The sequence below is a fragment of the Rhinoderma darwinii genome, unplaced genomic scaffold (assembly GCF_050947455.1).
Source record: "Rhinoderma darwinii isolate aRhiDar2 unplaced genomic scaffold, aRhiDar2.hap1 Scaffold_509, whole genome shotgun sequence".
In the NCBI taxonomy this organism is placed as follows: domain Eukaryota; kingdom Metazoa; phylum Chordata; class Amphibia; order Anura; family Rhinodermatidae; genus Rhinoderma; species Rhinoderma darwinii.
The window spans coordinates 29693-44538 of NW_027464056.1; positions in this window are offsets into that span (position 1 = coordinate 29693).

The following is a 14846-nucleotide window of genomic DNA, read 5'->3' on the forward strand; positions in this document are numbered from 1 at the left end:
TGATGTACTCCTCACAGATTACATATATCCTGATGTACTCCTCACATATTACATATAGCCTGATGTACTCCTCACATATTACATATACCCTGATGTACTCCTCACAGATTACATATACCCTGATATACTCCTCACAGATTACATATATCCTGATGTACTCCTCACATATTACATATAGCCTGATGTACTCCTCACATATTACATATACCCTGATGTACTCCTCACATATTACATATACCCTGATGTACTCCTCACATATTACATATACCCTGATGTACTCCTCACAGCTTACATATATCCTGATGTACTCCTCACATATTACATATACCCTGATGTACTCCTCACAGATTACATATATCCTGATGTACTCCTCACATATTACATATACCCTGATGTACTCCGCACAGATTACATATAACCTTATGTACTCCTCACATATTACATATATCCTGATGTACTCCTCACATATTACATATACCCTGATGTACTCCTCACAGATTACATATACCCTGATGTACTCCTCACATATTACATATACCCTGATGTACTCCTCAAAGATTACATATACCCTGATGTACTCCTCACAGATTACATATATCCTGATGTACTCCTCACATATTACATATAGCCTGATGTACTCCTCACATATTACATATACCCTGATGTACTCCTCACAGATTACATATACCCTGATATACTCCTCACAGATTACATATATCCTGATGTACTCCTCACATATTACATATAGCCTGATGTACTCCTCACATATTACATATACCCTGATGTACTCCTCACATATTACATATACCCTGATGTACTCCTCACATATTACATATACCCTGATGTACTCCTCACAGCTTACATATATCCTGATGTACTCCTCACAGATTACATATATCCTGATGTACTCCTCACATATTACATATACCCTGATGTACTCCTCACATATTACATATACCCTGATGTACTCCTCACATATTACATATACCCTGATGTACTCCTCACATATTACATATACCCTGATGTACTCCTCACATATTACATATACCCTGATGTACTCCTCACAGCTTACATATATCCTGATGTACTCCTCACATATTACATATAGCCTGATGTACTCCTCACATATTACATATACCCTGATGTACTCCTCACATATTACATATACCCTGATGTACTCCTCACATATTACATATACCCTGATGTACTCCTCACAGCTTACATATATCCTGATGTACTCCTCACAGATTACATATATCCTGATGTACTCCTCACATATTACATATACCCTGATGTACTCCTCACATATTACATATACCCTGATGTACTCCGCACAGATTACATATAACCTTATGTACTCCTCACATATTACATATATCCTGATGTACTCCTCACAGATTACATATACCCTGATGTACTCCTCACATATTACATATACCCTGATGTACTCCTCACATATTACATATACCCTGATGTACTCCTCACAGATTACATATACCCTGATGTACTCCTCACATATTACATATACCCTGATGTACTCCTTGTTATCGTTTCTTTCTTTTTGAATATAAAGAAATTTTGAGCTAAAACAACTTTTTATTTCCACTGCTCAATTCTAATACAATCGATGTAACACCTGTGGAGTCAAAATGCTCACTGCAGCCCTAAATGCTCGCCCTGAGGGGTGTAGAATCCAAAATGGGGTCATTTGGGGAGGGTCTCCATACCTCCCAACAGTCCCAGATTCCAGGTGGTATCCCGATCGGCCGCTGGCATGTCCCGGTGTCAACTGCATCTGCGTTCTCAGGACACAGATCAGGGCCACCGTACACACATGGTCGAACCGGGCAAATGCCGGGGCCCCCTGCTCTTATAGGAGGGTCCACTCAGCTGACGGCTGCTTTATGCTGCCCAGCTCAATTTCACTTTGCACAAACTGGGGGTCTTTCATATTTGTTCTCCCGTTTCTGCCGCCGCGTGAGTTGCTCCGCAAAGAGTCCAATAAGTCACATGGCACACTAGGGCCACATATGTCATATCACTAAACACTGCAGAATCGGGGTAATAAATATTGAGCTGTGATTCTCTGTTATCATCTGCTGTGTTAGTGAAATAAAGGAATAAAATGATATCTGCAGAATAAGAGAAACATTCGGACATTTCACCCCCACTTTTTATGGGGGGGGGGGTAATATATTGTCCCTTGTTGGCATTACTTTATCTGTCCTTCTGTTTTATGTCGTTAGAAAATGTATAAATTTACCAGCAATTGTTTATATTTTCAAGAAAAATGCCAAAAAGCCTCCAGACAGATACAGAGTGATATATTCTGCAGATTATTACACCACTGACCTCTCTAGATATCTGCAGAACATTGCTCTGTCCTCTACTGACAGATACAGAGTGATATATTCTGCAGATTATTACACCACTGTCCTCTCTACAGATCTGCAGAACATTGCTCTGTCCTCTACTGACAGATACATAGTGATATATTCTGCAGATTATTACACCACTGACCTCTCTACAGATCTGCAGAACATTGCTCTGTCCTCTACTGACAGATACAGAGTGATATATTCTGCAGATTATTACACCACTGACCTCTCTACAGATCTGCAGAACATTGCTCTGTCCTCTACTGACAGATACAGAGTGATATATTCTGCAGATTATTACACCACTGACCTCTCTACAGATCTGCAGAACATTGCTCCTGTATCACATGACAGATATATGGTGATCTATTCTGAGGATTATTACACCACTGACCTCTCTGCAGATCTGCAGAACATTGCTCTGTCCTCTCCACCTCCTGACAGATACAGAGTGATATATTCTGCAGATTATTACACCACTGACCTCTCTAGAGATCTGCAGAACATTGCTCTGTCCTCTACTGACAGATACAGTGTGATATATTCTGCAGATTATTACACCACTGACCTCTACAGATCTGCAGAACATTGCTCTGTCCTCTACTGACAGATACAGAGTGATATATTCTGCAGATTATTACACCACTGACCTCTCTACAGATCTGCAGAACATTGCTCTGTCCTCTCCACCTCCTGACAGATACATAGTGATATATTCTGCAGATTATTACACCACTGACCTCTCTACAGATCTGCAGAACATTGCTCTGTCCTCTCCACCTCCAGACAGATACAGAGTGATATATTCTGCAGATTATTACACCACTGACCTGTCTACAGACCTGCAGAACATTGCTCTGTCCTCTACTGACAGATACATAGTGATATATTCTGCAGATTATTACACCACTGACCTGTCTACAGATCTGCAGAACATTGCTCTGTCCTCTCCACCTCCTGACAGATAGAGTGATATATTCTGCAGATTATTACACCACTGACCTCTCTACAGATCTGCAGAACATTGCTCTGTCCTCTACACCTCCTGAGAGATACATAGTGATATATTCTGCAGATTATTACACCACTGACCTGTCTACAGATCTGCAGAACATTGCTCTGTCCTTTACTGACAGATACATAGTGATATATTCTGCAGATTATTACACCACTGACCTCTCTAGATATCTGCAGAACATTGCTCTGTCCTCTACTGACAGATACATAGTGATATATTCTGCAGATTATTACACCACTGTCCTCTCTACAGATCTGCAGAACATTGCTCTGTCCTCTACTGACAGATACAGAGTGATATATTCTGCAGAGTATTACACCACTGACCTCTCTACAGATCTGCAGAACATTGCTCTGTCCTCTACTGACAGATACATAGTGATATATTCTGCAGATTATTACACCACTGACCTCTCTACAGATCTGCAGAACATTGCTCTGTCCTCTCCACCTCCTGACAGATACATAGTGATATATTCTGCAGATTATTACACCACTGACCTCTCTACAGATCTGCAGAACATTGCTCTGTCCTCTACTGACAGATACAGAGTGATATATTCTGCAGAGTATTACACCACTGACCTCTCTACAGATCTGCAGAACATTGCTCCTGTATCACATGACAGATATATGGTGATATATTCTGCAGATTATTACACCACTGACCTGTCTACAGATCTGCAGAACATTGCTCTGTCCTCTACTGACAGATACAGAGTGATATAATCTGCAGATTATTACACCACTGACCTCTCTACAGATCTGCAGAACATTGCTCTGTCCTCTACTGACAGATACATAGTGATATATTCTGCAGATTATTACACCACTGACCTGTCTACAGATCTGCAGAACATTGCTCTGTCCTCTACTGACAGATACATAGTGATATATTCTGCAGATTATTACACCACTGACCTGTCTACAGATCTGCAGAACATTGCTCCTCTACTGACAGATACAGAGTGATATATTCTGCAGATTATTACACCACTGACCTCTCTACAGATCTGCAGAACATTGCTCTGTCCTCTCCACCTCCTGACAGATACATAGTGATATATTCTGCAGATTATTACACCACTGACCTCTCTAGAGATCTGCAGAACATTGCTCCTGTATCACATGACAGATACATAGTGATATATTCTGCAGATTATTACACCACTGACCTCTCTACAGATCTGCAGAACATTGCTCTGTCCTCTACTGACAGATACAGAGTGTTATATTCTGCAGATTATTACACCACTGACCTCTCTACAGATCTGCAGAACATTGCTCTGTCCTCTACTGACAGATACATAGTGATATATTCTGCAGATTATTACACCACTGACCTCTCTAGATATCTGCAGAACATTGCTCTGTCCTCTCCACCTCCTGACAGATACAGAGTGATATATTCTGCAGATTATTGCACCACTGACCTCTCTACAGATCTGCAGAACATTGCTCTGTCCTCTCCACCTCCTGACAGATACAGTGTGATATATTCTGCAGAGTATTACACCTATAACCTTCGGACCCCCATAGAACACAGGTTCCCTGGATAAATTCCCCAATCTAGAAATGAAAACACTAAAAATGGTAAAAATAAATCTGTTTATTATAGAATCTGGTAGAATTTCTGTGCGGTTTTCTGTGGCTCCGGCCCTTTAACATGCGATGATCGGTGAGATGAAGAGGGGGAGGGTCCTTCTTCACCCGTGGATATGGCCGCCAGTCCACCCTTACACAGCTCGATCCTGGATCAGAAGAAACCGAAAACTTTTTTCATATTTTTCAAAGTCGGATCCTAGAAAAGGAAAAAATACAAATAAGCAAAAAAATTCACAAAACCTTCACCACAAGGAGAAGATGAAGACGAGCGGAAGACGTCAGACTTACCGGATCTCGCGTCTGCTCATCACTGGAGGAGTCTTCATGGGAATTTCAGATGGTTTAGGTGGTAAAGGCCACGATGTTGGGGTGACAACTGCAAAACAAATCAGAAATTCAGTGTCCAGGCGGCTGTAGAAGAGTCGTGAGGTGAGAAGATCATCAGTGGACGGCACTTACCTCACCTAAAGATGGTAAATGGGCCCCGAGCGGCAGATGGAAATAAGATGGCCGCTATCTCTCCCGGGGGTTGGGGGCCCTGATGGTAAATGGGCCCCAAGTGGCAGATGTTACTAAAATGGCCACTTTCTCTTTCGGGGGTTGGAGGCCCTGATGTTAACCGTAGCCCCCGAAAGGTCGTCCATCTCCACATCAGGAGCTGGAAATTGGCGTCCGCCAACCTCCATCTTCCCATCCTCCATCTCCACGTCCTCTGGAAACTGGCGTCCGCCAACCTCCATCTTCCCGTCCTCCTCCTCCATCTCCACGTCCTCTGGAAACTGGCGTCCGCCAACCTCCATCTTCTCATCCTCCTCCTCCATCTCCACGTCCTCCGGAAATTGGCGTCCGCCAACCTCCATCTTCTCTACAACACTCATCATTGGAAACATCACCATCCTCCTCTTCTTCATATGAGACACGTCCATGACGAGAGCCAGCAAGAGAAACTGACACCGCGGTCAATGTGTGACCCCCAATTTATAAACTTGATGATGTCACAACCTGAGGGCCATTATGTGCAAACGGAACACATGCAGATCACAGGCCCCGCCCTTCACATGACATCACGCTCAGATTCTCTAGAGGACGTCACGCTCAGAGAAATAGAATCTGCCCACATTCTAGATGACATCACAAGAAGCGTATCCCAGTGAACCGTTACAACAGAGCGGCCATTTATAACGTAATATGGTAGAAGAATACAGACAGTCGGGGGTTTTAAATAAAACATTTTTACACCGTTCACTGTGTGAGTCAAATAATGCTATGTTGTAATAGTTCTGGACTTTTACCGATGCAGCGATACCAATTTTGTTATTATTTTTACATTGTTCTTGGGGAATAATGGGAAATGTTTTTTTTTTTACACACATTTTATTAGTTCCCCTAGGGGACTTGAAACAGTGATCATTAGATCGCTGGTACAATACACTGCAATACATGGATGAGTTACGGAAACAGCGTAACTCGCTGAGCTACGCTGTTTCCGGAACTCCCATAGTAGTGAATGTCAGTTATAGAAGCAGCGTAGCGTGCTACTCTGTAGCCGTAACTACTATTCAGTTCTATGGGAGTTGCGGAAACTGCGTAGCTCAGAGAGTTACGCTGTTTGCGTAACTCGAACATGTAACCAGGAAGTGAAGTGGCCGGAAGACCGCGGAGCCGGGTAAGATGGAATGGGGCTTAGGGGGCCCCGTTCTAGAGATATTACACCTGTGGATATGTCATAAATGTCCTTCGTAGGAAAACCAATATAAATGCCGCGGTCGCTATTGACCGCAGTATTTAACTAAACAGCGCCATCTCTGTTCCTAGCCGGTAGTGCAGCGTGTCAGAAGCTGACACCTGCAGTGTATTGGGCAGGCTCAGCGCGTGAGCCCGCTCCATACATCATCCCCTCCCCGCCTGATGATGTGCTGGCACATCACGGGTCGGGAAGGGGTTAAGTAAGGAGCGGTCAGGGGGCCCGGCACTGCCGACTAGAACACGCAGGGACTTGTTAGCAAGATTTATTCTTGCTAAAAACTGCGCCTTATAGTCCGAAAAATACGGTATATATATATATTGATTGTAGATTTTGTCAATTGTATTTTCGGTACATAATTAACCCTTTCATGACCAGGGGTCATTGATGCCCCTGTGTCCAGGTCAAATTTTCCATTTCTGATTTGCACTTCTTTAGACGATAATAACTTTGCAACCGCTTTGAATATCACAACTATTTTAACTTTGATTTTTACAAGACTTATGAGGCTTTCATTTTCTAGATTAGTTTAATTAATTCCATGTTTTACAATTTTATTATGAGCAGAAAAATCACAAAAAAAATTGAAAAAGAAACAATTTTTTAATTTTTTAAAATATATTTATCCATGTTATTTCTGTGTGTGTGTGTGCGTTATATATATATAAATATATACACATATATATATATACACATACATACATATATACACATACATACATACACATACATATATACACATACATACATACATACATATATACACATACACACACATATATACACATACATACACACACATACATACATACATATATACACACACATACACACATACATATATACACACACATACACACATACATATATACACATACATACACACATACATATATACACATACATACACACATACATATATACACATACATACATATATACACATACATACATACACATACATATATACATATATACACATACATACACACACATACATACACACACATACATACATACATACATACATATATACACACATACATATACACACACTGTTGCAGCTCTTTAAAGGGAAGGTGTCACAAATTTTATTTTTTATATACTATTGCTTTTAGTAGGTCATTAAAATAAATTGTAATTAATTTGTGTTTTTTTGTTGCACTTTTTATTTTTTTCTGTCTTTTTCTTCTCTATGGGGACTGCCATTTTTTTTGTCATCTCTGTATGTGTTGATTAACGACACATACAGAGATGGAATACGGCAGCTACAGTGCATAGGAGTAAATGAACGGCTCCTGTCCATTGCCTCTGCTATCTGGCTCTGTACTGCGCAGACGCAGGTCATAGTCACACAGCAGAGCAGCTGTTTGCAGGGAGAGAGCAGGCGCCATCATGAAGACCAGCTGCACTGCAGGTAAGATGTGTCTCTGTCTGTCCCTCTCTCTCTCACAGACCCCCGCTCTCGTGACCCCCGACGTCCCCCCCCAGCTTGCCCCGCCCCCCCGACAGACCCCCCCACCTGACGGGCCCCCCTGTAGTCGTGCAGGAGACTCTGTATAAAGGACACATGATGTAACTGTCCTGGGAAAGCTGGGTGATAAACAATATGCCCACTGTTAGTGTGGTACCCAGCTTTCCCAGACCCCTGAACAATAAATCTCTCTTGTTGTGCTGAGACTGAGAGGTTCATTAGTCACATTCCCAAACAGTCTCAGCACAACTAGAGAGATTTACCGTTCAGGGGTCTGGGAAAGCTGGGTGACCACCATTACCCCTCCTACTGGAGTGTGTTTGGGGATGTGACTAATGAACCTCTCACACTCCAGTAGGAGGGGTAATGTTGGTCTCCCAGCTTTCACAGACTCCTGAACGATAAATCCCCCTTGTAGTGCTGAGACTGAGAGGTTCATTAGTCACATTCCCAAACAGTCTCAGCAAAACGAGAGAGATTTACCGTTCAGGGGTCTGGGAAAGCTGGGTGACCACCATTACCTCTCCTACTGGAGTGTGAGAGGTTCATTAGTCACATCCCCAAACACACTCCAGTAGGAGGGAGTAATGGTGGTCACCCAGCTTTCCCAGCAGATATAACCAGCAAAGGGCTGGTGCACAGGGTTTTTGATGATCCCCCTCTGTCATGTGATCGAACCTAGGTTACCGGTTCAACAGACGGGGTTCATGTGACTATAACTCTGTCCATAACAAGAGACAGTGCACTCAGGACAAGCCCTGCCCTCATTGTGATTGTGTGTGTGTGTGTGTGTGTGTGTGTGTGTGTAGCAGAGCGGAGTGTGCACGGGCGCCGCTGATACTTCATAGCCGCTTATCAGCTGTTTTGAAGAATCAGCGGCGAGCACCCCCCCCCACACACACGCACACACACACGCACACACACAAACACAAATCCCCCCAAACACGCAAAATCAAGTGTAATTAAGCGTTTTTTTATGAGGTTTTTGGCACGTAAAATGTGCAAAAAAAACGCCTGAAATACACGGCGTGGGAACCGATCAACTGAAAAGTCATTCACTTCACTTTCATCGTTCTAAGGGTATGTTCACACACAATGTTTTCAGCTGAAAAATCGGAAGCAGAACCAGTGGCGGATTAAGTAGACAATAGGCCCTGGGATGTTATCCAAACTTGGGCCCCCATTCTCCACCGACCGCCCTGTAACTATTGTTAACACTTCCTTTTTTTCCCAGACATTAACAAATGGGTGTTACTACTCCCCTTGTCAAAAAACTGTGTCCCCACATACTGACAGTCTCCAACCATTGCTGACAGTATCGCACCGTGTATGGACACATTCTCCTGACAAGGGGAATAGTAACACTTATTTGTCTATCAGTCCTGAACTGCACAAAGACTTTGTGAAATACAAGGATTTCCCATAATAAACATGTCAGTAGAGATGACAGATTATCTAGTGACTCACAGGTGACGACGTCGTTTTTTTCCTCTTTTCTTCTCCATCCGGTCCAGACTTCATGACGACTTTTCCCGGCCATGACCCATTTCTGCAGAATTTGCCACTCAGATGTCTTTGGCTCCTCACTTTTCCAACATTTCCACACCTATAAACAAAGATAATATTATCATGGTGCCACACACTGTGCCCCTAAATATAATAGCACCAAACACTGCGACCCTGAATAAAATAGTACAAACACTGAGCCCCTAAATATTATAGCACCATAGACTGCGCCCCTGAATATAATTGTGTCAAACACTGTAGATAGCACCACACACAGCCCCATATAATGCCTCCATAGCTGCTACACAGTATAATGCCTCCATAGCTGCTACACAGTATAATGCCTCCATAGCTGCTACACAGTATAATGCCTCCATAGCTGTGACACAGTATAATGCCCCCATAGCTGCTACACAATATAATGCCCCCATAGCTGCTACACAGTATAATGCCTCCATAGCTGCTACACAGTATAATGCCTCCATAGCTGCTACACAGTATAATGCCCCCATAGCTGTGACACAGTATAATGCCTCCATAGCTGTGACACAGTATAATGCCTCCATAGCTGTGACACAGTATAATGTCCCCATAGCTGTGACACAGTATAATGCCTCCATAGCTGCTACACAGTATAATGTCTCCATAGCTGTGACACAGTATAATGCCTCCATAGCTGCTACACAGTATAATGTCTCCATAGCTGTGACACAGTATAATGCCTCCATAGCTGTGACACAGTATAATGTCCCCATAGCTGTGACACAGTATAATGCCTCCATAGCTGCTACACAGTATAATGCCTCCATAGCTGCGACACAGTATAATGCCTCCATAGCTGCTACACAGTATAATGCCTCCATAGCTGTGACACAGTATAATGCCCCCATAGCTGCTACACAGTATAATGCCTCCATAGCTGCTACACAGTATAATGCCTCCATAGCTGTGACACAGTATAATGCCTCCATAGCTGCTACATAGTATAATGCCTCCATAGCTGCTACACAGTATAATGCCCCCATAGCTGCGACACAGTATAATGCCCCCATAGCTACGACACAGTATAATGCCCCCATAGCTGCTACACAGTATAATGCCCCATAGCTGCTACACAGTATAATGCCCCCATAGCTGTGACAAAGTATAATGCCTCCATAGCTGTGACACAGTATAATGCCTCCATAGCTGCTACATAGTATAATGCCTCCATAGCTGCTACACAGTATAATGCCCCCATAGCTGCGACACAGTATAATGCCCCCATAGCTACGACACAGTATAATGCCCCCATAGCTGCGACACAGTATAATGCCCCATAGCTGCTACACAGTATAATGCCTCCATAGCTGCGACACAGTATAATGCCCCCATAGCTGTGACACAGTATAATGCCCCATAGCTGCTCTACAGTATAATGCCCCATAGCTGTGACACAGTATAATGTCTCCATAGCTGTGACACAGTATAATGCCCCCATAGCTGCTACACAGTATAATGCCTCCATAGCTGCTACACAGTATAATGCCTCCATAGCTGTGACACAGTATAATGCCTCCATAGCTGCTACACAGTATAATGCCCCCATAGCTGCTACACAGTATAATGCCTCCATAGCTGTGACACAGTATAATGCCTCCATAGCTGCTACACAGTATAATGCCTCCATAGCTGCTACACAGTATAATGCCTCCATAGCTGTGACACAGTATAATGCCCCCATAGCTGCTACACAGTATAATGCCTCCATAGCTGTGACACAGTATAATGCCTCCATAGCTGCTACACAGTATAATGCCTCCATAGCTGCTACACAGTATAATGCCTCCATAGCTGTGACACAGTATAATGCCCCCATAGCTGCTACACAGTATAATGCCCCATAGCTGCTACACAGTATAATGCCTCCATAGCTGCTACACAGTATAATGCCTCCATAGCTGCTACACAGTATAATGCCTCCATAGCTGCTACACAGTATAATGCCTCCATAGCTGTGACACAGTATAATGCCCCCATAGCTGCTACACAATATAATGCCCCCATAGCTGCTACACAGTATAATGCCTCCATAGCTGCTACACAGTATAATGCCTCCATAGCTGCTACACAGTATAATGCCCCCATAGCTGTGACACAGTATAATGCCTCCATAGCTGTGACACAGTATAATGCCTCCATAGCTGTGACACAGTATAATGTCCCCATAGCTGTGACACAGTATAATGCCTCCATAGCTGCTACACAGTATAATGTCTCCATAGCTGTGACACAGTATAATGCCTCCATAGCTGCTACACAGTATAATGTCTCCATAGCTGTGACACAGTATAATGCCTCCATAGCTGTGACACAGTATAATGTCCCCATAGCTGTGACACAGTATAATGCCTCCATAGCTGCTACACAGTATAATGCCTCCATAGCTGCGACACAGTATAATGCCTCCATAGCTGCTACACAGTATAATGCCTCCATAGCTGTGACACAGTATAATGCCCCCATAGCTGCTCTACAGTATAATGCCTCCATAGCTGCTCTACAGTATAATGCCCCATAGCTGTGACACAGTATAATGCCTCCATAGCTGCTACACAGTATAATGCCCCATAGCTGTGACACAGTATAATGCCCCCATAGCTGTGACACAGTATAATGCCCCCATAGCTGTGACACAGTGTAATGACTCCATAGCTGCTACACAGTATAATGCCCCCATAGCTGCTACACAGTATAATGCCCCCATAGCTGCTACACAGTATAATGCCCCCATAGCTGCTACACAGTATAATGCCTCCATAGCTGCTACACAGTATAATGCCCCCATAGCTGCTACACAGTATAATGCCTCCATAGCTGCGACACAGTATAATGCCTCCATAGCTGTGACACAGTATAATGCCTCCATAGCTGCTACACAGTATAATGCCCCATAGCTGCTACACAGTATAAAGCCTCCATAGCTGCTACACAGTATAATGCCTCCATAGCTGCTACACAGTATAATGCCCCCATAGCTGCTACACAGTATAATGCCTCCATAGCTGCTACACAGTATAATGCCTCCATAGCTGTGACACAGTATAATGCCTCCATAGCTGCTACACAGTATAATGCCCCATAGCTGCTACACAGTATAATGCCTCCATAGCTGCGACACAGTATAATGCCTCCATAGCTGTGACACAGTATAATGCCTCCATAGCTGTGACACAGTATAATGCCCCCATAGCTGCTACACAGTATAATGCCTCCATAGCTGCTACACAGTATAATGCCCAATAGCTGCTACACAGTATAATGCCCCCATAGCTGCTACACAGTATAATGCCCCCATAGCTGCTACACAGTATAATGCCCCCATAGCTGCTACACAGTATAATGCCTCCATAGCTGCTACACAGTATAATGCCCCCATAGCTGCTACACAGTATAATGCCCCCATAGCTGCTACACAGTATAATGCCCCCATAGCTGCTACACAGTATAATGCCTCCATAGCTGCTACACAGTATAATGCCTCCATAGCTGCTACACAGTATAATGCCTCCATAGCTGCTACACAGTATAATGCCCCCATAGCTGCTACACAGTATAATGCCTCCATAGCTGCTACACAGTATAATGCCTCCATAGCTGCTACACAGTATAATGTCTCCATAGCTGTGACACAGTATAATGCCCCCATAGCTGTGACACAGTATAATGCCCCCATAGTTGTGACACAGTATAATGCCTCCATAGCTGCTACACAGTATAATGCACCATAGCTGCTACACAGTATAATGCCTCCATAGCTGCTACACAGTATAATGCCTCCATAGCTGCTACACAGTATAATGCCCCCATAGCTGCTACACAGTATAATGCCCCCATAGCTGTGACACAGTATATTGCCTCCATAGCTGCTACACAGTATAATGCCCCCATAGCTGCTACACAGTATAATGTCTCCATAGCTGCTACACAGTATAATGCCTCCATAGCTGCTACACAGTATAATGCCCCATAGCTGCGACACAGTATAATGCCTCCATAGCTGCTACACAGTATAATGCCTCCATAGCTGCTACACAGTATAATGCCCCCATAGCTGCTACACAGTATAATGCCCCCATAGCTGCTACACAGTATAATGCCTCCATAGCTGTGACACAGTATAATGCCTCCATAGCTGCTACACAGTATAATGCCTCCATAGCTGCTACACAGTATAATGCCCCATAGCTGCGACACAGTATAATGCCTCCATAGCTGCTACACAGTATAATGCCTCCATAGCTGATACACAGTATAATGCCTCCATAGCTGTGACACAGTATAATGCCCCCATAGCTGCTATACAGTATAATGCCTCCATAGCTGTGACACAGTATAATGCCCCCATAGCTGCTACACAGTATAATGCCTCCATAGCTGCTACACAGTATAATGCCCCCATAGCTGTGACACAGTATAATGCCCCCATAGCTGCTACACAGTATAATGCCCCCATAGCTGTGACACAGTATAATGCCCCCATAGCTGCTACACAGTATAATGCCTCCATAGCTGTGACACAGTATAATGCCTCCATAGCTGCTACACAGTATAATGCCTCCATAGCTGCTACACAGTATAATGCCCCCATAGCTGTGACACAGTATAATGCCTCCATAGCTGCTACACAGTATAATGCCTCCATAGCTGTGACACAGTATATTGCCTCCATAGCTGCTACACAGTATAATGCCTCCATAGCTGCTACACAGTATAATGCCTCCATAGCTGCTACACAGTATAATGCCCCCATAGCTGCTACACAGTATAATGCCCCCATAGCTGCTACACAGTATAATGCCTCCCATAGCTGCGACACAGTATAATGTCTCCATAGCTGCTACACAGTATAATGCCCCCATAGCTGCTACACAGTATAATGCCTCCATAGCTGTGACACAGTATAATGCCCCATAGCTGCTACACAGTATAATGTCTCCATAGCTGCTACACAGTATAATGCCTCCATAGCTGCTACACAGTATAATGCCCCATAGCTGCTACACAGTATAATGTCTCCATAGCTGCTACACAGTATAATGCCTCCATAGCTGCTACACAGTATAATGCCTCCATAGCTGCT